Source organism: Apis laboriosa, unplaced genomic scaffold (genome assembly GCF_014066325.1).
Source record: "Apis laboriosa isolate Shangri-la unplaced genomic scaffold, ASM1406632v1 scaffold4_cov146, whole genome shotgun sequence".
NCBI lineage: Eukaryota > Metazoa > Arthropoda > Insecta > Hymenoptera > Apidae > Apis > Apis laboriosa.
Genome location: NW_025223501.1, coordinates 2,328,517 through 2,351,051, shown reverse-complemented (window position 1 = coordinate 2,351,051; position 22,535 = coordinate 2,328,517). Strand labels below are relative to the sequence as shown.

At 38.5% G+C, this 22,535-nt stretch overlaps 1 protein-coding gene and 1 long non-coding RNA gene across 19 annotated transcripts in view; one reads left to right on the top strand and one right to left on the bottom strand.

Annotated features, from left to right (window-relative positions):
* Nucleotides 1-22,535, bottom strand: part of LOC122717253 (disintegrin and metalloproteinase domain-containing protein 11) — an 80,246-nt gene that overhangs the window by 34,621 nt on the left and 23,090 nt on the right. The window lies entirely within an intron of this gene.
* Nucleotides 566-22,173, top strand: LOC122717256. Of its 2 annotated transcripts, none has more exons than XR_006347177.1 (5): nt 566-3,239; nt 16,839-16,906; nt 18,745-19,180; nt 19,240-19,393; nt 19,907-22,173. It is a non-coding gene; the product is annotated as an uncharacterized LOC122717256 (long non-coding RNA). The 2 variants fall into 2 exon arrangements; XR_006347178.1 differs by lacking the exon at nt 566-3,239 and adding an exon at nt 15,641-15,758.

Sequence of the window (22,535 nt, the reverse complement as noted above, 5' to 3'; positions counted from 1 at the left end):
GGAATGATGCTGAACGCAGCATCGCAAACCATTTCGTGAACGCCATTTTCCAAGTTGGTTCCCTCTCTTCTCATAAACCGTCACGTTCCGCTGCACCTAGCAATCAGTGACGGTCACGCCTCGTCGATTTTCTCTTTCTCTCTCTCTTTCCGTATAACTATTCACCACCAGTCCGCGTTTAACACATTCGATGAGTCCGCCATGTCTGCGAAACGTTGCGCGGATCCTTGTCGGTAAACGAGCCCGTGAACCGTTACGACGATAGATTCCTATCCTCTGATAATCTCGGCTATTTCTCGACTCGTTTCATCACGAAGACTCGATTTTTGTGCTCCTTAACCTTTTATCCGACCATCGTTGACGATCGAACCGGGCAGAATCAGAGAAGAAATCACTATGAAGAAAGAAGCGAAGTTGAGGTTAGGAAAGAAGGAAATGGAGGTGGGTGGATCGAGGAAACGCAAGAGAACGCAAAAGGCGCGGAGAAATCGTGGCGAATACACGTGTCTGTATCTAGTGGAAAGATATACGAGTCAGGATAGGGAATGGAGAGGGGAGGTAGGGACGAAACTTTTCTCCGAAGTTTCATTAAAGCCCGCGAAACTTTTTCATCTCCGTACCCATCCCGAGGTTTCATAAAATTCATAAAATGGACGGCGTGCAGATAAAAAGACTCGGTTTCCAGTGGCCTAGTTCCTCGTAGTATACGAAAAATAACCCCGAGGCGAAGAGGGCCTCGAATAGATGATAGTCAATGACGGTATTTCTATAGGGACTTGCCCGTGGCGAGACTTTCAGGTAGGTATGCGGGTAGAGAAATTCTGCCGGGGGTAATCGACACGCTTGAAATTACTTCTGTTTCCTGTCTTCACCCTTCTTTAATAACTAATCGTTCAGTTATCGTACATTCCCCTCAGTGCGCGCATCTCTCTTTTCCTGACAAATATTCCCAGTTTGTGACTATAATGATATGTCTCTGGACCGACTCGTATTCGATACTCGTAACTGTGGTCGTATGTTAGTAGAAACGTGCGTTAATAGAAACTAGCTCTTTGAAATATGTTGGAAAAATTTGAATGGGATGGAGCGAAATTTTAATACTCTCGTATTGCTTGGGATTCGAAGAATTTTTCGAGGTGCAGCTTCGTATCGATTCGGCAATAATCGGACATGATCGGTTCAATTCGTGTTCGATCCTTTAGCCGATTGTGTCCGATTATTGTCGAATAAATCCGAAGTTAGTCAATTCAGTTTCATGTACTTAGTTTATATTTATATTAGATTTTGGAATGCAAGAAATTGCAAGTTTCAAAATATCCTTCTCGATTTTCGTCGAAACAACATTTTAACTATTAAACGATAGAGAATGCGTTCGGTTATCCGGATAATTGTTACAAACGGAAGCATCAATCGAATTCGTATCGAATCGGAAATTTGCAAAGGTAATGATTTCTGTTAAAGCTGTACTCAATTGACTTTCTCTTCGAGTAAATTAAATCTTAATTCTGTCGAGCTAGTGTACAATGGAAAATCGTAGACTAGTGGAATTGAATTCTTCGGTGTCTCGCCACTGTCTAAAATATTGCTGACAACGAATATAAATGTAAACGCTTGTGAATATTTCTCATTTCGCGCCCCTAGAAAATCTCATTCCACTACCGATATTCGACCATTATTTGACCTGTTCCATTTACGATTTCGAACAGTAGTCGCGTTACAATTGTTCTATAATCAGTTTCATTGACCGGGCCAGGCTTTTCTTAATGACGTTGGCAAACTTCGTTGGCTGTTGGAGCGAAACACGTTTAGAACGTATTATGTTGTTGACTAACAGGACCATGGCATAATGTTCGCACAGTGAAATTAAACGGTTCAGAAACTTCTGTAATCTGCCACGTAAACCTTCTCAGTAGTGGGGTTAATGGGAGAATGTTGAAAGATTTACGAAAGTTGAATTTCTTACTCTGAAATTCATAGAAACTTTGCTTTTTCATAATGGTTCCTAGTTTTCTACAATTTTAATCATTTTTTAATATTTTTCACATGAGATCAAAATTAATTGCATTCTATTAAAAAAAAAAAGATAAAATTGTTCGTTATTTAAAATATATTTTACGAAAATAGTGTAGCGCATTTCGGTGAAAAAAAATAATATCGGGTGACTGACGAACGTTTCCTGAAAACACTGCGTGCCATCGGGCGATTAACTCGAGGAAAAATTGGCCTCACCGCGGGAAAAAAAAAGTGGGCGTCGCAGCCGATGAACTCTGCTCGTTTCTTTTCGCCTCGGGCCTTTTAACGATTTCGCGCCCAGACTTTTCTCTTTCTCTTCCTCTCTTTCTCTCTCGAATGCGAAGCTCGACGCTTCATGACGAAGATTCCCCAAGCTTTGGACTAAAATTCTCCAACGGACACGCGATAACAGCCAGTGTGTGTTACACGATAATCGCGAACGTTACGCCTATGGTGGAATTAAACGGTTTGCGGTTTCGTATAATCCATTATACAAGCCATTGATGATGCAGTGTGAATCTGGTAACGGAATAACAAGGTAACGGAGATCCAGGATTTCACGTGGCAGACAGTCTGAGCTTGGAATTCGTGGAACAAGTGGCCCGAATAATAATGCTCGTATGTGTACGCATATTTGTTTCTGCTCCCTTTGAGACGAAATTGCTCGAGAAGAACGCGCTTCTCAGACATTCGTCAATTCTCTTTTTCTATTTCTTTCTTTCTTTTTTCAACAAACTCGAACAATGTGCATAGAGAAAGAGAGAAAACTAGGACAAGACGTAGCTCTTTTCTTCTAAGAGTAAAGATAAAAAGAAGAAAGATGATTGGTCGAGAAAATTATTTATAGTTCTCGATTATAACGAGAGAAGGCGCAACGAATCGGTAAAGAAAATAAGAAACATGGCGAATCATCGAAATCCACTTGATTTTCTCGCGTGAATGTTACAAAAAACAAAATAATTTGCGTTCTTTTGTCTTGTTGGAATTAAAAAAGTGAATTCAGATATATATGTGTTGAAATGTGAATATTAATTGTAATCACTATATATAACAGTGTTGTGAAAAATGAGAAGAAACATTCAAATATTTGCGACGCGAGATACCCAACGGCTTTTTTTCGTATCGGTCGATCAACGAATTCGTGTCTTCTGTTTTAATTACCTCGAATGAAATTCTTTGTGCATCGCTACAAACAAAGGAACTAAGAGTCAACATCGTTGCATAGGGTGAGTTTCTCTGATATACATAATTTTAAATAATTCGCATAAGAAAATATTTTAAACAAAAATCACATTATGACAGTAAAGTTACAGAAAATATACGAAAGTGAATAATCGACAAAGTCAAATGTCAATAAACACATCGAGGTTTCGAGTTAATTCCAAATATATCTTATATAAATATATATAAAGAGTATTTAGAATAAATAGATATAACGTGAAACAATATCTATACCACTATAAAATTGTGTCTCGATGTTAAGATAATTATTAATGTAACGTTAAATTATTAGCTATATAATGTAAATTTTATTTAAAACATTTTTTTATACAAGTAAATGATGATTTATTTATGTTTTTACACTATTAGGAAACTTACTCTTTATAAATTCATCTTTCTCTCTCGTATAATTAAATAGCGAGTTTTTGTGCTTGACCCACAGACCGTCGACGAGTGTAACGGTGAAATAAAATTTATCAGAGTCCTCTCTGGCTCTGTTTCGAGAATAATTAAATTTTTCGCTCGACAGGCGCATAGCTTTTGCTCGATTCTCCTGCAAATCGTTGAATTCCAGTTCGTATTCCCGATGGACGAAAAGTTTTCGAAATAAACGGGGAACCATCCGAGATCAAAGCGAATCGGTTGCATCGTCCAGTTCGGTATAAAGGAAGGAGCTCAACGACAACGGCCCTTACGATATCTAGTACTCGAATATCTCGTAATTAGTCGATGCCTTTGATACGCGGACTACGATGGAATGTTTTCGCAAAAGTGGAAATCATCGAGTAGGATTCGATTCGATCCTATTCGATCCGAACTCTATTCGATTCGCTAATTGCGTCCATGCCACATCACGATTATCGAGGTCGCGGTAAAATCGAGGTAAAAATAATTGGCACTTTAGCATCGTGGAATAGAGCAGCGTGATACTTGTTAAGAAACGAAGCGCTGATCCTCTTATATGACCACCATTTACACTTACATTACTTCTTAGGTACTATTAGCTATGTCAGCATATCATCTAATATAAAACTAGTTATAAATTCGCATATATAAAATTTGAATTTTTTATTCCAAAAAAAATTTTACCAATAACTGTGAGAAAAATAATTTTTTTTCGCATGTTTTACTTTCATCGTCAAAATTCTCTATTTTTCACTCTTATCGACCAATTCGCGAGGATATATCTTTCGGATATATGGCCACGATCTGTTCCAAGCGTTTACGACCCAGAATTCCGTTATATTTCGTAGGTCTCCGCCTTGTGCGGTTTCTGAAATATTCACTTATTTACATGTATATCCCACGGGGTACTTTGATGCGGCACAGTTGGCATTATACGCACCCGTTCCCTTGTACATGCTTATTTCCATATAGTCCTCATATCCGGGAATATTCCGTCTTCGAATCGATGAATACAGACGCGAGAAACGTTTGAGTTACAAATTAGGTAAACCTAAAAAGAAATTCCCTATATCTTTTCCCACTCCACATATGTATTCGTTCTCTTTTTACACTTGTTCACCGGATCGGATTTTTATCCGTACCCTTAATCCGTGTGCAAATAAACACCGGAACGAAGAGTAGGAACAATTCTCGTTGCACGGTGGTGTTAGCTTTCGATTTTAACGAACGCGATGATAGGGAGGAATCGATGTCTCGACCAGAGGGAAGGGGATATTTGTCGTCGCGCTTGTAACGCTCGAATCGATCCCGGTATGTATATTAAATTCTCGATGGTATCGAGTGAAACATCGGAATCGCGTGTCTCGTAAACCACGAGGCCACGGCTACTCAACGTGTTTATACCACTTTGTTTTCCTAACTAGCTCGTATCTCTGCTCGTGGCTTAAAACGGCTTAACAAACGACTCTGTTTTACGCTCGTGTCCCATAGGACAACGTGTACACGACGTAAAAACGACCAACCCCTCCCCATCCAAACGCGGAAAATTGAAACGTTAAACGGCCTCACGTTCCTAACGATCCCAGGAAAACTCTATGGTTGTGACCCCGTGTAATCGAATCGAAACGAAACAACGCCAACGATGATTTTTCTTCTCTTCTTTTTTTTTTTCTTCTTCTAATTCCATCCTCGCTTCGCACACTTCCAACGGAAGAAAGCTTTTCTTACGAAGCTCTAATGCTTTTTGCATTATTACGAGTCATAAGCTGCTTATGCAAACGTGCCGCGTTCCGCTTGTGACTGTCTTTTTGGAATTAACGATCTTACAGTTTCTACACTCCTCTTTCTTTTTCATTCTCCCTTTTCTTTATGTTTGCGCAAAACGTGTTTAATCAGTTTTTTTCAACGATCGCATTCGCATAATAAATATAAATAATTACAGTACTATCCAAATATATGATCATCAGTTATTCTCACCGATGTTTTTATTATTATAAAAACAAGAGAAATACAACTTCTATATATTTTTATAACGCATGCACGTTAAAGCGAGCTGAAATATATTTCTCGGTAACATATCGTTCGGTAACATTCGGCACTACTCGGCGCTCTTCGGGACCAATCGTAGCCATGTATCCGAACGCTATCCCCGCCGATCCCGAATGTTACCGAACGGTTGTCAAATGCAAAGTTGAATGCATATTAGAACCAATTCGAGTTTAGCGTGCAACGAACAGCGGTTCGTATTAACTTATAAACTATAGATACGCGTAATTGATGGTAGTCAGGGGTGGACAGGAAGGATTTACGAGCGTGAGAACGAGCAAAGATCAATCCAATCCATTTGATAGTCGCGCACAGGCCGAGACATCGAATATTTTTCAACGTACATCGCCCATTGACGTAACTCTCTCGACCTATTCGCTGTCCGGTTCAGACAAGGGCGTTACCGATCGGGGAAAACTTCGATGACCCGTTCGAAGAAACTAGAACGAACTCTTTATGGGCTGCTTCTAAAATGGCCGCAGTTCATCCTTTCTGGTGCATCGTATAATATCCTTCTCCTGTTCAATTTTGTCGACCAGTCGCTTTGTGAAAAGTCCTATATAAGGTGTTAATTTATTCCTTTTGCAGGATCGATTTTAAAAGTTAAGACAAATAAAATATATATAGAGAATATAAATGAAAATCTCTAACTTATTTTTATATAAAAGATATTAAAAATTTTTATTTTGACTATATAAATATGATGTATTTTACTTTTATATTATACAAAGCAATAGAAATGAAATATTTTATAATGTATCAATTAATAGAATTATCACCGTACAAAAATATTAGTTCAGATTTATTTATTATTTATATATATTATAAATAATTTAAATTTACGTTAAATGAATCTGTGAAATGATAACGTGAGCCATTTTTAAAGCGAATTTAATATAATATAAATTTAATATAATAAAATTTAAAAGTATGCTACAAATATTATATTATATTAACACCTTCTATAATGTATCCGTGTAATTATCATAACGATAAAAAGAAGAAGATGATTTTATATGAAAATCTAACTCGAATCTAACTCTAACGAAGATATAACAATAAAATTTAAATACAATGAAAAATCATATTTTCAGAAAAGAATTTGCATATTTTGAATTAAAAAACTAATCTTTTTATTCTCACGTATAAAGTAACCTGTCAAATTTGATTTTTGCTCGTCTAGAATCGATCTTCCAAAGATGGTCCACGAATATATTATAACGCTCTCCTACATTTTCAACCAAAATTTCGGAAACGACCGTTGGACTTGAAAAGACCGGCGGGAGTGATTGGTGAAACATTTATTCCGTGTGCCAGGTGTTGGGCGGGATCTCATTCGATTTAGCATTATCGAATACGAGTTGAAACTATTTATACGCGAGGGGTTCGAGGGTGGCGGATGGTGCGATCAGATAGGAGGGGGTAGCCAGAATCGGTGCATTATAAAGCGGCAAAAGTGGTCGGGAGTCTATAATTTATTTCCATTAGCCGAAAATAGCTCGGACGTGTAATTCGATTGCGCGGGAAATCGCGAGCGCGTCGTCGCCGTGTATTTTTAAAGCGGCGTGCAATTTTCCGTTAAACGCGCCCGTCCCCCGATTACACCGGGAGCACGGCGTAAATGGGGCGTACTGATATTTTCGCGTTCTCGTTGACCCTTATTAAATTTTCATCCGATCTCGCGGTGAATGCGAGATCGGAAACGCGAAATAAAATATCGGCCCATTACCTTCTGCTCCTCCTCCTCTTCCCCCTCCTCTCCCTCTCCCTTTATCTCACTCTCTCTGCATTACCATAGTACGGTAACGTAGCTGTCACGAATCTGGTTTCGGGATCGCGTTTCGTGGACGAGGAACCGCATAGCCGTTTCGACGTATCAATCTCTCTCTGTCCGAGCGTGTGTACGCACGGTCCCGCGTTCTCCCGCAGTGGTGCCAACGCAGAAGCTGCAAAATCCCCAGACGAGCGTTCCGGGTTCGCGCAGAACCGAGCAGATAATCGGAGTTGCTCCGGCGACAAAGATAGATAAATAGATAAGTAGATGGACGGAGAAGGAGAAGAAGAGGCGGATAACTAGGCCGAGAGGGAAGGAGAGAAAGAGAAAGAAAGAGAGAGAGAGACGGGTACTGGGTGGGCTAGCTGGATGGAAAGAAAAGAGGGGCGAGGGGGAGAAGCGTATAGACACAAGAGGGTAGAGAACGAAGTTGAAGAGGGGTTGAAACCAGGAAGGGAGACAGAGAAGGAGGAGGAGGAGGAGGAGGAGCAGGTGGTGGAGGAGGAGAAGAGCGAGAGGGACGCGGATCCCGGAGCGTTCGGTACCATTGCATATCCCGCACATCTCGCAGGTGCAGGGCGTGGTGCCTTGTCGGCAATATCGATTACAAACCCGGGCGGTTGCGCATTCACGTCGACACGTGGACGTGGACCGGCAGCCAGACTAAATTTGTGTTGCCCTATATTTTAGGTTCCTGCACTCATCTGCCTCTCAAAGATTGATTGCTTTTCCCTCCAGCACCCCGAGTCCGCGGCCTATCCTCCAACACCGACGGACGCGCTCGAATTTACGGTCTGCGCCGTCTGCGATCTCACGCCGTCTCTCGCCAGAACCTACGTGTGTGTATGTGTATACGTATACCCTCTCCCTCGTGTGTTCGACTGCGTGCTCGAAATGAGAGGAAGGGAGAAAGGGAGATGTTGCACGCTATCCTAGAGTTAGATCGTTCCCTGGTATATATCTATTTTCCGCCTTCTCTACTCCCAATCCCTATCCATCCCCAGCCTTCCTTCCCAACTCCCGCTATTTCTCTCCATCTGCTTTTTCTCTCTTTCTCTCACCTTGTAAACCAGCTTAGTCGGTCTTCAGCCGAAGGAACAACTCGACGAGAAGAGAAACAGGACGTCGACTCGTTGGTCGGGGCTGCATTTACGGTATCGTTCCTTTCCTCTTCTGTATTTCTTTTCCTTCTCTCTTTCCTTACTTTTCTCTTTTCTTTTTTTTCTTTTTTTTTTTTTTCATTTCTTTCTTTCTTTCCTCCTTTCTTCGTGCCTCTCGCCCACAGTCGCTGCGCGAGTCCGAGTCGATACCCGACCCACCATTTTTATTGCCACTCGGAGCTACCTACTTACTTCTCTGGATGCTGCTTCAATTTACTCGGATCTTTGAATTCCCTCCCTCCTTCGGAAAACTCGTCCAATCGATCGTCGGATTAATTCATCGATCCTCCCTCTTCGACCTCCTCCCCCCTCCTCCGCCCCTTCCCTCGAATTCGATCGTTTCTCGATTCGCGTGGGCGGTAACCCCGTGTATCAGGGCAACCCATTCCATTCGAGGAATCCAGGAAACATCCGTCCGACTGTATCGATCGATCGGCGGCCAGTCGCGCGCGTCATTGTACGCGGTTTTTCCTCGATCGAAAAAAAAAAAAAAAGAAAAAAAAGAAGAAGAAGAACGCGATAAATCGAATAAAAGTCCTCGTCCCCTCAAAATCGATCATTCTTTTTTTTTCTTTTTTCCAATCTTTTTTTTCGTCGACATTTCCTTCCATCCTTCTCCTGATTTGCTTGTTTAAACGCGGGATACGCGAGAAGAACCGGGGAGGGGAGAGGGAAGGGAGGAGAAAGAAGGAGAAGTAACGGCAAACAACGCGGGAAGTAATCGTGGTCGTTCTCGAAAGCGGATCGATTTTCGCTCGTTTCTTCCGGGGAAAGGGCGCCCCGGGGGAGGAGAAAAAGGAAAGGCCGCGTTCAAGTTTCGTGATCGTCGAGTGGCGTATATATTTTGTTCTCTAACCTCCCCGAACACTCGTACCTACTTTGCCGTTTTATTGAACTTTACCAGTTTGCTAAAAGGGCCGTCGTTTAACCGGCACCGCCTAACCTCGATCGATCTATCTTCCACGCTGTCCGCCACCCATTTACCCCCTCCCCCCGTATCACATCCACTGTGGATCCCTAGATGAGTTTATCGTTTTACTCGATCCTTTCGACAATCCTCCTCCAACCGAATCGAGATCGAGATCGAGATCCCATTTGAGACAGATTTGGGGCAGGTTAAGAGAGAGACCCGTTGCCGAAGTTTATTAAATCGTCGCTGGGAGAAGGTTACTTAAAAATTTTTACATTACGTAAAATCCTGAGAACGGGTGATTACGAAAGACGTTACGACGAGGGACGAGGAGGAGGTTGATAACCGACCGATGTGGAGACGTTGTACGTTCGTTACGCAAGGCTCGATCGATAGACGAGAGAGAGAGAGAGAGAGAGAGAGAGAGAAAACATTTTTCTTTCGCTTAACTCGGTCATCGTGCACGCACGAAAATCCCTTTTAATTTAAGCCGTAATCTCCCCGAGCGACGTGGAACCGAGCCGGGTGAGGAAGAAGCTCGGCCGCGGTTTTCCTGCCTGGATCAATCTGCGCGTTTACCCTTTACCACCGCGTACGTTGAATTTTAATCCGAAGGGAACGCGGCTCGCAACATCGAAGGGGACACGAGGATCTTCTTCTCCTGTCTTTTCTCTCTCTTTTCTTCTTTATTTTGCGATTATTTGAGGATACATTAATAGATATTATTAATCCCCCAAATACGATGGCTAATCGAATAATTTTCGAATTATCGTGTATTTGAAAATCGAATAATTAAATGTATTGGGAATATAGCGAATGTATTGGACTATTTTGTTGGGCCGGATTAACGTGTTTCGAGGGTTGAAAGGAAAATGGTGGAGGCTTAATTCGCGTATAATCCCCGAGAAATATCGAAAATTGCGAATCGCTAATTGCGATTTGTAGTCGGGGTCGGTTACAATGGGAAATCTAGGTGCAACGATCTCCCTGGTGGGCGAATATTCACGTTGCGCTGTGTACCTCGGTTACCGGTTTTTAATCAAGCAAGGCGGAAGCGGAGGGCAAAGATGAAATGCTTTCGTGAGACCAGCTTTCGTTCACAAATATTTAACCTGGTATAGCCCTTCACCTTCTTCCTTCATCCCGCGACTTATCGCGTATCGTGGGATTAAAAAGCAAGTCGGTCGATTCGTTCGAACGAGGAAACGAGGCTAACCAATCGTGGCTAACCTAAGAATTTACAATTTACGGCACGAGTCGTGCACGCGACACGAGGCGGGTATCGATTGATCGTTTTTGCGGGATCGAGGAATTTTAACGCTTTGTCAAACTGCCAGCCGATGCGCGGTGTGTGCAACGTCGATTTGTATTTAACTTCAAAAGCAATTAAAGCTCGAGCTCGATCGCCGATGGATGGTCGTGCTCGTGTGAATTGGACTGATTGGCCCTTGCACGCCGAAGTTTCCCGCTTGGCAAACATCAGAGAGACGAGAAAAGAGTCGAGAAACAAGCTTGGAATCTCTTCTCGAAAGTAATTTTTTCATGTGACGTAATAAGGATCAAAGAGAGTTGGACGAGCGAGAGTTGGAAAGCAATCCGATTCCTGTGAACAGAATCGAAACGTTATCGTGGAAGAGAAGTGGTTGTTTAGGGCCTTTTCGGTTAATCGGTGGCACGAGCTCACCGTGGTCGGATGATGGATGGTCTCGAGTAAAAGTTGGACACGAGTATAGTCAGTAGTATATAGCTGCAGTTTCTGCGGTCGTGTAATTAATAGTCACACATTTGCATCCGGCTGATATTATTCTATGATCAACGAGTGAAACTCGCCGAGTATAATTGAACTGTACGCGCGCGCGTCTACGTCGGGTGAAATTATTAATTGAACACACCGCCACCACCCGAACTAGGATCGATGAGTCGGTGCGACTGACAGAAACGTACCACTTTACAGTTGTACTATATATTCCCCTCCCGCTCTATCGAACGATGCGCTCTTCAAACTTATTTCACTACATTACGCGTGCTTCTTCGATTTCGTTCCCGGCCAATTTCCAAATATCCCAACTTTACGAGAAGAAGCTTTCTTAAAGTCAAATGGAGACGATCATTCAGATCTCATATTTCTATTAAGAATGCGTTGGATCGTTTCCGCAGAAATTTGAGATTAAAAATTCGATTAAAAAATTGGATAAATATGATCGGTTGAAAACTTTAATACGTAGCTAGACTCTCGAGCCGATCGCTCCCGATCATTGCCGAGCTCACCCGAAATTAGACTTTCATTCATGGTTTCAAATCGAATCTTGGAAGTGTCAATATCCTGCCCGATCCTACCCGAATTTTCCCGATCTATTCCGAAGTTTAATCTCGGAATCTAGTAGTTTTCTAGTTTCTAATAATGCAACACATCTTTCTGTTCTTTTTAAAATTTTAGTATAGTGGATATCTCGAATATTTCATCCATTTTTATTTGTTTCAAACGTGAAATCTAAACAATTATCAAAAAATAAAAATACTGCGAGATTATAAAGTGCCGCATGTTATCCGCATCTCATCCAATATTCCCCAACTTTTTTGCGTCATGTCCTACTTCAACATTTCACCGACATTTATTACAATAGTCAACCATTTATTATTATTATTATTATTATTATTATTATTATTATTATTATTATATTAATGACAAACGTAGCATTATTTTCTAATTGCTTGCCAAAATTATTCGAATTTCTCTTGTCAGAGCCCACGTTGAGAAATACTGGTTTAACTCGTAAGTAGCTTAGGCGAATCAACGGAACACCGGTTTTCCAGGGTAGTTGGAGCTCGTTCGCGTGAAGGAAAGATTTCAACGAAATTTCAGCGACCGTCACGCGGCGCACAGGGAAATGCGTTGGCTGTTTACGGTCATTGCAATTAGAGTAACTTTAATTGCTGTCGTCGGCGGCGAGGTACGTGCAGACCTCTCTTTCTCTTTCAGTCTCTCTGTTTCTCTCTCGATCTGACCTCCCTCCGTTGTTAGAGCTACTGCCAGAGAAATAAGTTGCGGGCAACAATTAACCGTCGAAAAATGGCGGAAAAATGCAGGAACCGGTGACAGCCTGTTTCCCTTCAGTTTTCAAACGTAATCAGCCACCTAGATCTCTTTATTAAATTCCATTCCGGATAGAATGTAGCGTGCTCGTTATCGGTCTCGCGCGGAATTATCGACCGAGCGTTTCCTCGAGTCTCGAAGAATTATCGGGGATCGCTTTGAAACCCTTTCTTTCCTCTTTTTTCGGTCCGCGCGACGGGATTTCCAGGATGAAAAGCCCGACTCGAGGATGGAAAAGATTCTTTTCTCGTGGGAAAAAATCATTTCTTCGGAACACGTTTCGTAAATCGCCGAATGAGATACTACGAATATATACATATATAAATAGTTGTGCGTGTATATTCTGTGTAGATATACTGTATGTAGATAGGTATGCACGTAATCCTAAACCGTTGCGAATTGAAAGAGGTTTCCTTCTCCCGTCGCTCGCCGTTTTCTATCTTCTCTTAATGGAGCTGCGTAACGTTCGAGATAAATTGCCGCCGCGGAAAACTCTTTCTCTCTTGCAAACTATTTATCCTGCACACCGGGCATAGGAACGTTTTCTAATGGAAACAGAGGGATTGGTGGTGGGAAAAGACGGGTGGTAGGCGGATAGGGGGAACGAGGACAACCCCCTGAAGAAAGATTCGACCGTAGCCACCGCCCACGATTTGCTCCCTCGCTTTTTAACCTTAATCGCTCCCAGACGAGACGATATCGCGGTTCAAGTTTACATCTGTACAATTTCGTTCGGCTCGCCGCGGAGGTCGTGTAAATTACTGCGCAAGAAGATTTATGCACAAGGTAATTCTGGGGAAAAGAAATGAACTATTTTTTTTTTTTTTTTTGAAGATCGAATTATTTCTGCAATTAATAGAAATGGTTTCGGATGAATTTATATTAATAAATGTCCAATGCGAGAAGAATAAAAATTGTATATTTCAGAAATTATATGGATAATCCTTCTCATCCATAGTAATTATATTATAATATTTTAAAAGGATTTCTGAAGACACATAGAATTTTTAATTTTATTTAATCCTTTGCACTTTGGAAATAATATACGAATAAATTCTATTTAATTCTTAATATAAGTTTTATGAAAATTTTTTATGAATATTGGATTGTAATTTTATAAAATGGAACATGAATATTTTGAAATTATAGATATTACTGTTAAAATTAGCAAAAATATTGCATAATTGCAAAAATAGTCTTGCAATTTCTGGAAAATATAAATCTTGATAAACGCATTAAATAAAAAAAAAATATATTTTTTTTAATGTTGTTAATATTACTTATACATCTATACGAAATTGATTAGTGAATAATAATTGTCTTTAGAATGAAAAAAAAAGAGTTAAAATTTAAAGGACGTATGAAAATTATTAAAATGTTTCAATATATTTCGTCAAAACGATCGAATATAATAGCTAATATCGTGCATTTCATTTTTCAAATAATTCATAAATGAATTCGATAAATGGACTTGTCAGAATATTATTTCGTCGAAAAATGTAACTGTAATCGCAATCTTATAAATCCTTAGATTAATATCCCGGTTTTATGCGCTACACCGCGTGTACACGGAAGGTAGTTATGTTGCGAGAACGAAAGGTAATCAACGTTGAACGGTGACCGAACGCACAAAGTTCACTAGGAGATGGGAATGGCGAGTTATCGGAGCGTAAAAAATATTTCGTCGCAAAAACGGATTCAGAGGCGAGCTTTCGCTAAGTTAACTTTTATAGCTTGTAAAATCAATTAATTGCACGCAGAGTCATGAGTCGAAACGACGATAATCGAAAACAAGAAACTCTTCGAGTAATCGACGAATCGTATAAGTTGCGTTCGATTAGCGATCTCTCGTTGCGTGCGATTTTATCGATCTTTTTTCTCGAACACCGAACCCTTGTCCTCGAAAATTCGAGTTATTTTCAACGGTGAAGTATCAATCGTGGATTCGATGCGACTCGGACACGGTATTAATTTTTTCTATAGAACGGGGGAAGATTTCTTGGAGCAAGTACTAAGGTTATACACCAGTGCCAAGTTCTTTTTAATCAAGCCTCGCGGAATTGTGTGCGCGCGCGTGTATACAGAGCGCAGTTTGTAATTATTGGATCCGGCTGTAGTCGATATTTCATCTTTCTTTAATGGAAAACAGGAAGGAAGGAAGAAAGAAATGAACGAAGGAAAGAAGGAAAGAAGGAAGAAAAAAGGAGAAAAGAAGAAAGAAAGAAAAAAAATAAGCATAAAAATAAAAGAGTGAAAGAAAAGCCTAATAGCGAAAAAAAGGATAGATATGTCACATTCTTAACTATATATCTATACCAGCGTATTCCTAATTGACTGTTACGGTAGATCGATGTATCCTTTGTTCCCAACACACTACCATTGCGTGGCCTTTTTCCTCGACAAAATTACGGAACGCTATTGGCTCTGATTTTTGCAAAGAACTGTGCGCGTTTTGTTCGCGGCTATTCCCTTCTGTACCCGCACTATCCCCTTCTCTTTCCCTCGGACTGATACGGTTGATGAGAGCAGCTGCGTGAACATATCGGGCTGCAGCCGTCCAACCAAATGAAAGAGTACTCTACTCTCGGCATCCTAGATAACGCTGACGCTGTCCTGCACGCGTTCGTGAAACTTGGCCTTCGTCTCTCGCCGGGCATTCTGCGAAAGACGAGTCCAGTCACCGTGAAAGAAATTATCGCTCGGGCCTCTGTTTATTTTTATATTCGAGATAAGCGGCAGCTTACCACAGGTCTTTCTGGTACTAACACTGCTAACGTTTTCTCTGTCATGTTTGTTTTGAAAATGAAAAACATAGCGAAATTAAATGCAAGTTTGGTAAAGAAAGACTAAACAGGATTTTGTTAAAAATTAATAAAATTACATGAGATTTTGGGATTACGAGTTCGGGAAAAGTCGTGCGAAATCGGAATGTAACGATTCGACTTCGGATTAACTCGGCAATGATCGAATATGATCGGCTAAAGACGCTGTTTCGTATTACTGAAACCGTTATTTAGAGTAATTTCAATTTTAATCAAAGGTGGTTATACGTTTCTTTCAATGAATATTCGTTTCTTTTGATCGTTCTATGATGAATATATTGCATCATAATTGTAAAATCATATTCAAAAGAAGGTAAGTGTTTATATTTTCTCTTCTTAAGAGCGATGATAGTAATAAATTAAACTTTACAATTCCGAATATTTGGAGGTTATATTTTTATACTTTACATGCATAATATTTTTATATTAAAGTTAATTGCATAGTTTATGCCTCAAATTAAGATTTTTCACAATAAAAAGTTACAAATAATTCCAAATACATACATATTGTGTGCATACATTTTATATAATTTAGCATAATAATATAATTTTTACGTAATACGAAATATCTTCACATATTAGTTGAATATTTGAACACGTTTCAACTGCACAAATATTCCCAGTCTACTTATGACACATTAAATGTATCCGAAGAGGTACTTCTCTGTTATCAAAGACGACACATACCGAAACTTGACTACTTCCTTACATCGAACATCCTGTTGACACGTTGACGATCGCGTTACGCGTGCCAACAACCCATAGTGGATCGTTTTTCGGAAGAATCGGAAGAGCCTACAACGTGCTTTCGTTGCACGGAAAAAGAGATTTTCGTCACACGGAATTTTCCGCGCCTGAGGCTATGAATTCAACGCATAGTATCGCGAGTGTACTCTATTTACGTGCTTAGCTGCAGCTGCGCTTACTCGACACGATTCCATGTTTCACGACGCGTTTTAATTTGTTCGTGTGCATACGTTCCGGAAGGATTGTAACGTTTCTCGATAGGGGAAACGTCGAACGCACTATGCTTTACTATACAACCTTTTATCTTTCCTGTATTTCCTGTTCCCATCTTCTATTTCCTTTCCATTTTCTGGTGAACAAAAATTGCACAGTTCTAGTCTGCGATTGTTATTCATTGTTAATTTTTTTTATCATAATTGTTACGTTCATAATATAGAACTTGTTATTTATATATTTATTAAAAAAAGAATATATAGATTGTTAAAAATAATGATTAAATTTTTCATGTCTGGTTTGTGATTTACTTGTTTGAAAATGTTAGACATTAAATATGTATTTAAAGAAAAAATTATTATCAAAATAATTAATGAGATTTATCCAAAGAATGAAATTGATTTATCTAACAATGTTTTCCATTTCTTTTCAGATGGATGATGCTGTTCCACTCGTGAAGGATTTTCGCCTATACGATATATTCCACTTTCACGATTGCGTGTAAGTGAAATGATATTTCTATTTTTCATTTGGGAGAAAAGAACAAAAGAGGAAAAGAAAATTCAAAAAAGCCATTTGTCGATTCGATTCGAAAATTTATGTATTGCATTTAGGATAAGAGAAAAGTTTATACTATCTATTTCTCTCATCAATATTTCATCGTGCACTCAAAAAAAAAAAAAAGAAAAAAAGAAAAGGAAAAAAGAAAAAAGAAGAAAAAGAATCAATAACCGTACTAGCGACTTTCGAGTCACGGAAGAATCGACAGCTTTTGCGGCCAATAAACTAAAGAGGACTCGAGGCAAGGGCAGTTAAGGTAGTGGCTTAAGTAACTGCGACTAGAACGATCCTGACTTTTTCACGACCCGCCCAAGATTCCATATTTTATCCCTCGTTGCAACATTGGGATCGAGCTGATCTCATGAGGATTCTCCTGTTTTTTTATACATAGTAGCCCTCTCCCTCTTCCCTTGGAAACGGTATGAAAATCGAAGGGGGTGAAGAACGAAGAAAAAGAGAGAGAGAGAGTCATCGAATTTTACGACGTCGTATCGATGCAATATTCCTCTTGGATGGCTCGTGGAAATATCTTTGGATGGCACAGCCGCATCCTTCCCAGTCTCTCGCTTTAAAACGCGGGGGCCGTTAAATGCGAAAATAGGGTAAACTTCTCGTCAACGCGTACCGTCTTGATTCGAAAATACCCCGAGGCGGGGAGGGTGGTGTTCGATGCAAGAGGCGAGAAACGGCGGAATCAAATAAATATACAATCAGAAAAAGGAGGAGGGTGGTTCTACTTTGAACCAACGCTCAGCGACTCCAACCCTCTTCGACTAAATTTATCCTCCCCCGTGTTTGCTCGCCGACTATTTATTTTCTACATTTATGGAATATCTGAACTGTAAGCTCTAGCCTCGACTAAACAAACCGTAAAGCGTTTAAACGTGTCGGAATATTATCGGAAGAGAATATATGCATCTCTGACAATGTTGTTTTCGGGTTGTCTCATCCGCTTTTAATTAACAATTAACGATTTTTGGAGTAACGTTCGATCGAGTTTGCGTGTGAAATATCGCTTTAAACGAAGGAGAGTTTTATTTTCAAAAAACGTTGATTGTACGATAATGTACGTAACATAGAAATCAGAATTTTAGAAAATACGTGAATCTGAAACTTATTTAGTTTATTTATAAAATTTTAACAAAAAATATAGGAAAAAAAGTATTATAAATTAAAGAATTGAAAAATTTGAGTTAGATGATTACAGGAAAATTGGAATAATCGTAATATAAATTAAATTAGATAATTTTTGCAAGGAATATTTTTTAATAATAATCTGCATTGTGATTAATAGTTAGAAGAAATGATTTCATTTCAAAAGACGAGCTTGCCCTTCATATAACCACAAAAAAACTTCTACGCAATTTTTATACATTAAATCATCCCTTATAAATTATTTTATTCTAAAAATATCTTTTTGTACAAAATTTCTGTAAGATTTTAACCATTTGAAAAAATTTTATGGTAAAGGAATAATTTCTCGATACAGATTTAATATTACATTGCTTAATTTTTCCCATGAATTATTTTTAATTTACGGCCATTTTCACAATGGAAAAACAAACTTCTTTCTTGTTTCCAAAGTTTTCATCATCGTCCATTTAATTTTTCATAACAAATTTCAATATCATTTTAAAAGCTTACAAATAAATAATCCTTATGACCTAATTCCACCTAACCAAGTATAAATCCAAAAAAAAAAGAAAAAAAATAGATGAATAACATCAATTTGTATAAAACGTTTCTCCACGAATAATTCGAAAATGTGTTCTTACTAGGTAACTACCCTAAATAATTTCCAACCTCGAAGGGGGATAGAAGCGAGTGGAAAAGAGTGGAGCGATCTCGAAATTGGAGAAAAAAACAAGGAGCAACACATCTCGAAGCGGAAAATCGTATGCGCACGCCTTGTAAAAATATCCAAGGGGATCTGGAGAAGATTAGTTAACAAGATTACTTACGACTGTCAGCGCTCTGTAAGCAAGTTTCTGAATAGGGGTATGGCGGGTTGTGGCGCGGATGATCTACTATGCAGTCAGCCAGCCATGTCAACGATATACATTCAGCCCCGGCCCGTGGTGCAAGTAGGGCTGCAATGTCTGCGAAACGGTAATGGAACGGCAAACGACCTGGGATTTACCCCTTGGAACATTCTAACAAAGCTCTAGGCCACCGCAGCAGCCACCTACCACGAAGAGAGGAGAAAAAAAATTGGTAAAAAATTTACATCGCCGGTTGCCTCTCGCTTGCGGTAATTGCCTTGTATATTTCAGAACGGATGGGATGCTTGCATGCTATCTTCGACTCGAATGGATCGAGTTAATCCTGTCGAGATGAATTTTAAATCTTTGCTAATCTCCATTCGTGATTGTCGTTTCGATGATCAATCGAAAATGTGAGAGAGAGTAAATGTGATGATATTTATTGGTATGTATTTAATTGTAATATTCTACTCGAAGATTTTATAAAATTTCAATAACATGTTGTAATAAAATTGCAATTCTTTCCGTTGTACAATTTATTTATATATTGAAAAGTTATAAAAATAATAAGAGCATTTACTATTTCTGTAGTAGATATACTTTAAAATAAAATCTTTGAGAAAGAGTTAACGTTGAGTTTCGTGAAAATATAAGAATGATATAATCGGAATATTGTAAGGATTTTTCTATTTTCGAAAAAGTTAAGATCTAAAAACGAATAAAGAAAATGAAAATTTCTTTCATGCGTAATTTTTTAAATATTCGATGAATTTTGCGAAAGGATTAAGATTAAAATTCTTTTCTATAATTATTAAACGTTCATCGATTTTTTTCTTATCCGAAAGGATTAAATTATTTAAAAATAAGATAAAACTGGAATTTCTTATAATAGATAATTAATAAAAAATTCACTCGCTAATTACCTATATAAAAAATCAATTTCTCGCTCTATTTTCAGACTCTCCAAGGTGCCATACTTTCTTTACGCCCGAGCTGACATAGATAACGGTCTAAAAGCCTCGCGAGGTGAAGTCGACGATATGACGGCCACGAAAGAGCTCGTAAAAATCGCTAACGGAATTAATGGCCTCGATGGCCGTGAAGACGAGGAGCAACAACGTCGTTAAAAAATCCATCCAGTGACGACAGGCCAACGTTTCCAACGTCAATTACGTTTTCGCACGTCGAAAGGAGAAAATTTTTCGAAGGGTTGGCGAACTTTGTTCGCGGTGGTAATCCGTTTTAAATCGACAGGGAAGGGGGGAGGGGCGAAAAGTTGCGGAGAAAAATGTCGCAGCGTCGACGAGATGGAATTGAATTCGGTCGAATTCAGAACGCCTTGTACTAGGGAGCTTCGAGGTACACGTAGGAATATAGTAGGGAATCACCTTGGGAGATATTTTTCGAGGGAGGGGAAACTATAGTGGTGACGCGCGTTGTTGGAATCTATTTATTTAGAGTGCAAATATGTTCGATAACATAGTAATTTTCACTCTTAATGTAGCGTCTATTTTAGTGAAAAATAATTCTTGAAGACAAGTTTCTAAAGTTTTGCTTTCAAATGTATTTACATGATAAGAATTGCTGGTTAACTTTGGATTGTTCCATTCAACATCTATGTTTACTCTTTGAAGAAACTCTTTCAAGAGCAACAACTTTAATTTTAATTTTAATTTTAATTTTTCTCAAATATATTTGTATTATAAGATTAGACAAGTTTTGCAAGTCTTAAAGTTTAAATTAAATTGTATTATGGTAAAGTTTATTTGGTATTTATATTAGCAAAAGTGATAATTTTGAAATAGAAGGAATGACGTGTCAACGATCTTTGCGATGTAGGATTCAATTTCCTTGTTTAATTATTATAGTTACGTTGATCGTGGTTAGTATTTGGATGGATGCCATTTGGAAAGTCCGTGTATTGATATCAAAATGTTTCTTAAACTATAAACTTCGGCTAATGACCGCATTGATTATGACAATCGATATTGATTACATAACGAATAATAAACAAATAGCAAATAATAATTTTGCCAGCAGAGGGATCCAATGATTGCAATTTGATAATCAAGTTAATACTTGATTGTGTACAGTAGCTCGAAATCCACTTTAAACCACTTTAGAGTCTCAACTAATAATTACAACAGTAGATTAAATACCAAATAACAAACAAATATCAAATAATAATTTTGCCACGTAGAAATCCACTGATTCCAATATAATAACCAAAGTTAAACTACATTGGTCACAGTTAATACTTGGTTGATATATCATTTAATAATGATTCAAAACTCATTTATCTAACAACTACGTTAAATAATGAACAACAGAACATTTAATTTCGTCTAACATACTTTCAAGAAAAATATAAAAATAATTTACATTATTTATGTCTGTATTTATATATGTATGTATTTATATATGTGATAAGTTATATTCGAAACGGTTATGTAGAGGAATATGTAATTAAAATTTAATTACGTTAATCACTATATAATATATAATTGGCAATAATTCAGAACTATCTTTAATTTAACAAATATATTAAATAACGAACAACAAATAAAACATGGATACTTATAAATCCTAATTAGTTTCAAGAAACGATAAAAACGACTCTGTGTCTATCATCTACTGTGTATATCGTACACAACAGGTTGCGATAGTCGAATCCTGAAACGGTGTCACGTGGAAGAACAGGGGTGCGTGGATGTAACAACGGATTGGTGGCACCCTTCGATGATCCTTAGGGGGATATAGACAATGATTAATCACGCTCGAGTGGCTTCGCTTCCCTCTTGGTGATGCTCCCTATGTATCGGTCCATCTCTTCCTCCCTTGGCCAGCATCCACGGGATGAAGGTTTATGCGCATTCGTTTCAGATTTCAAACGCTTTGCCACTTCGAACATCGGTAAAGCGTAGGAATTCTAAAACAAATACCACGCTTTTATCTCGTTGCTTTCCTTGCTCCCGTTTCTTTCCTTTCTTTAACGTTCCTCCGTAGTAGTAAGTGTCGCTCGATTCATTCATTTTCTCTCGATCGAAATCCAATTCTTCCAAGATGGATATCAGATTAGATTAGATAAGATTTTTTTTGTTCAATAAGTTTTTTTGGATTGAAATGTTTGAAGGGGAGACAAGATTTATAGTGGGGTTTTTAACAATATATTAAAATTTAAATAAAATGATATCGATTGGATTGAAATGTACATTTTGATGTATTATCAAGAAGTAAATTAAATTAATAGTAATGTGACATTGCTTAAAATTTGTTAATGAATAAAACAATGTTTTATCATTCGTTCTATGTTATTCGTGATGTTAATAAGAAATTTCAAATTGTGAATTCGTATATTGATATCTATTTATGAAACATAACCTCAAACGTCACAAAATGAACGATCGATCAATCGATTATTCGCTTCACATAGAGCAATTTACCTAAGAAAGCTTCGAATTTTCTCTACTCCTTTTTCATTTCTTTCTCCGTATTATGAGAGGAAAAAAATATGTCTTTTAATGAGTCAAAGGAAGAAAACTGGCTAATCTTAGCTAAACTCGATCCGAACTTTCGTAAAAGGACAT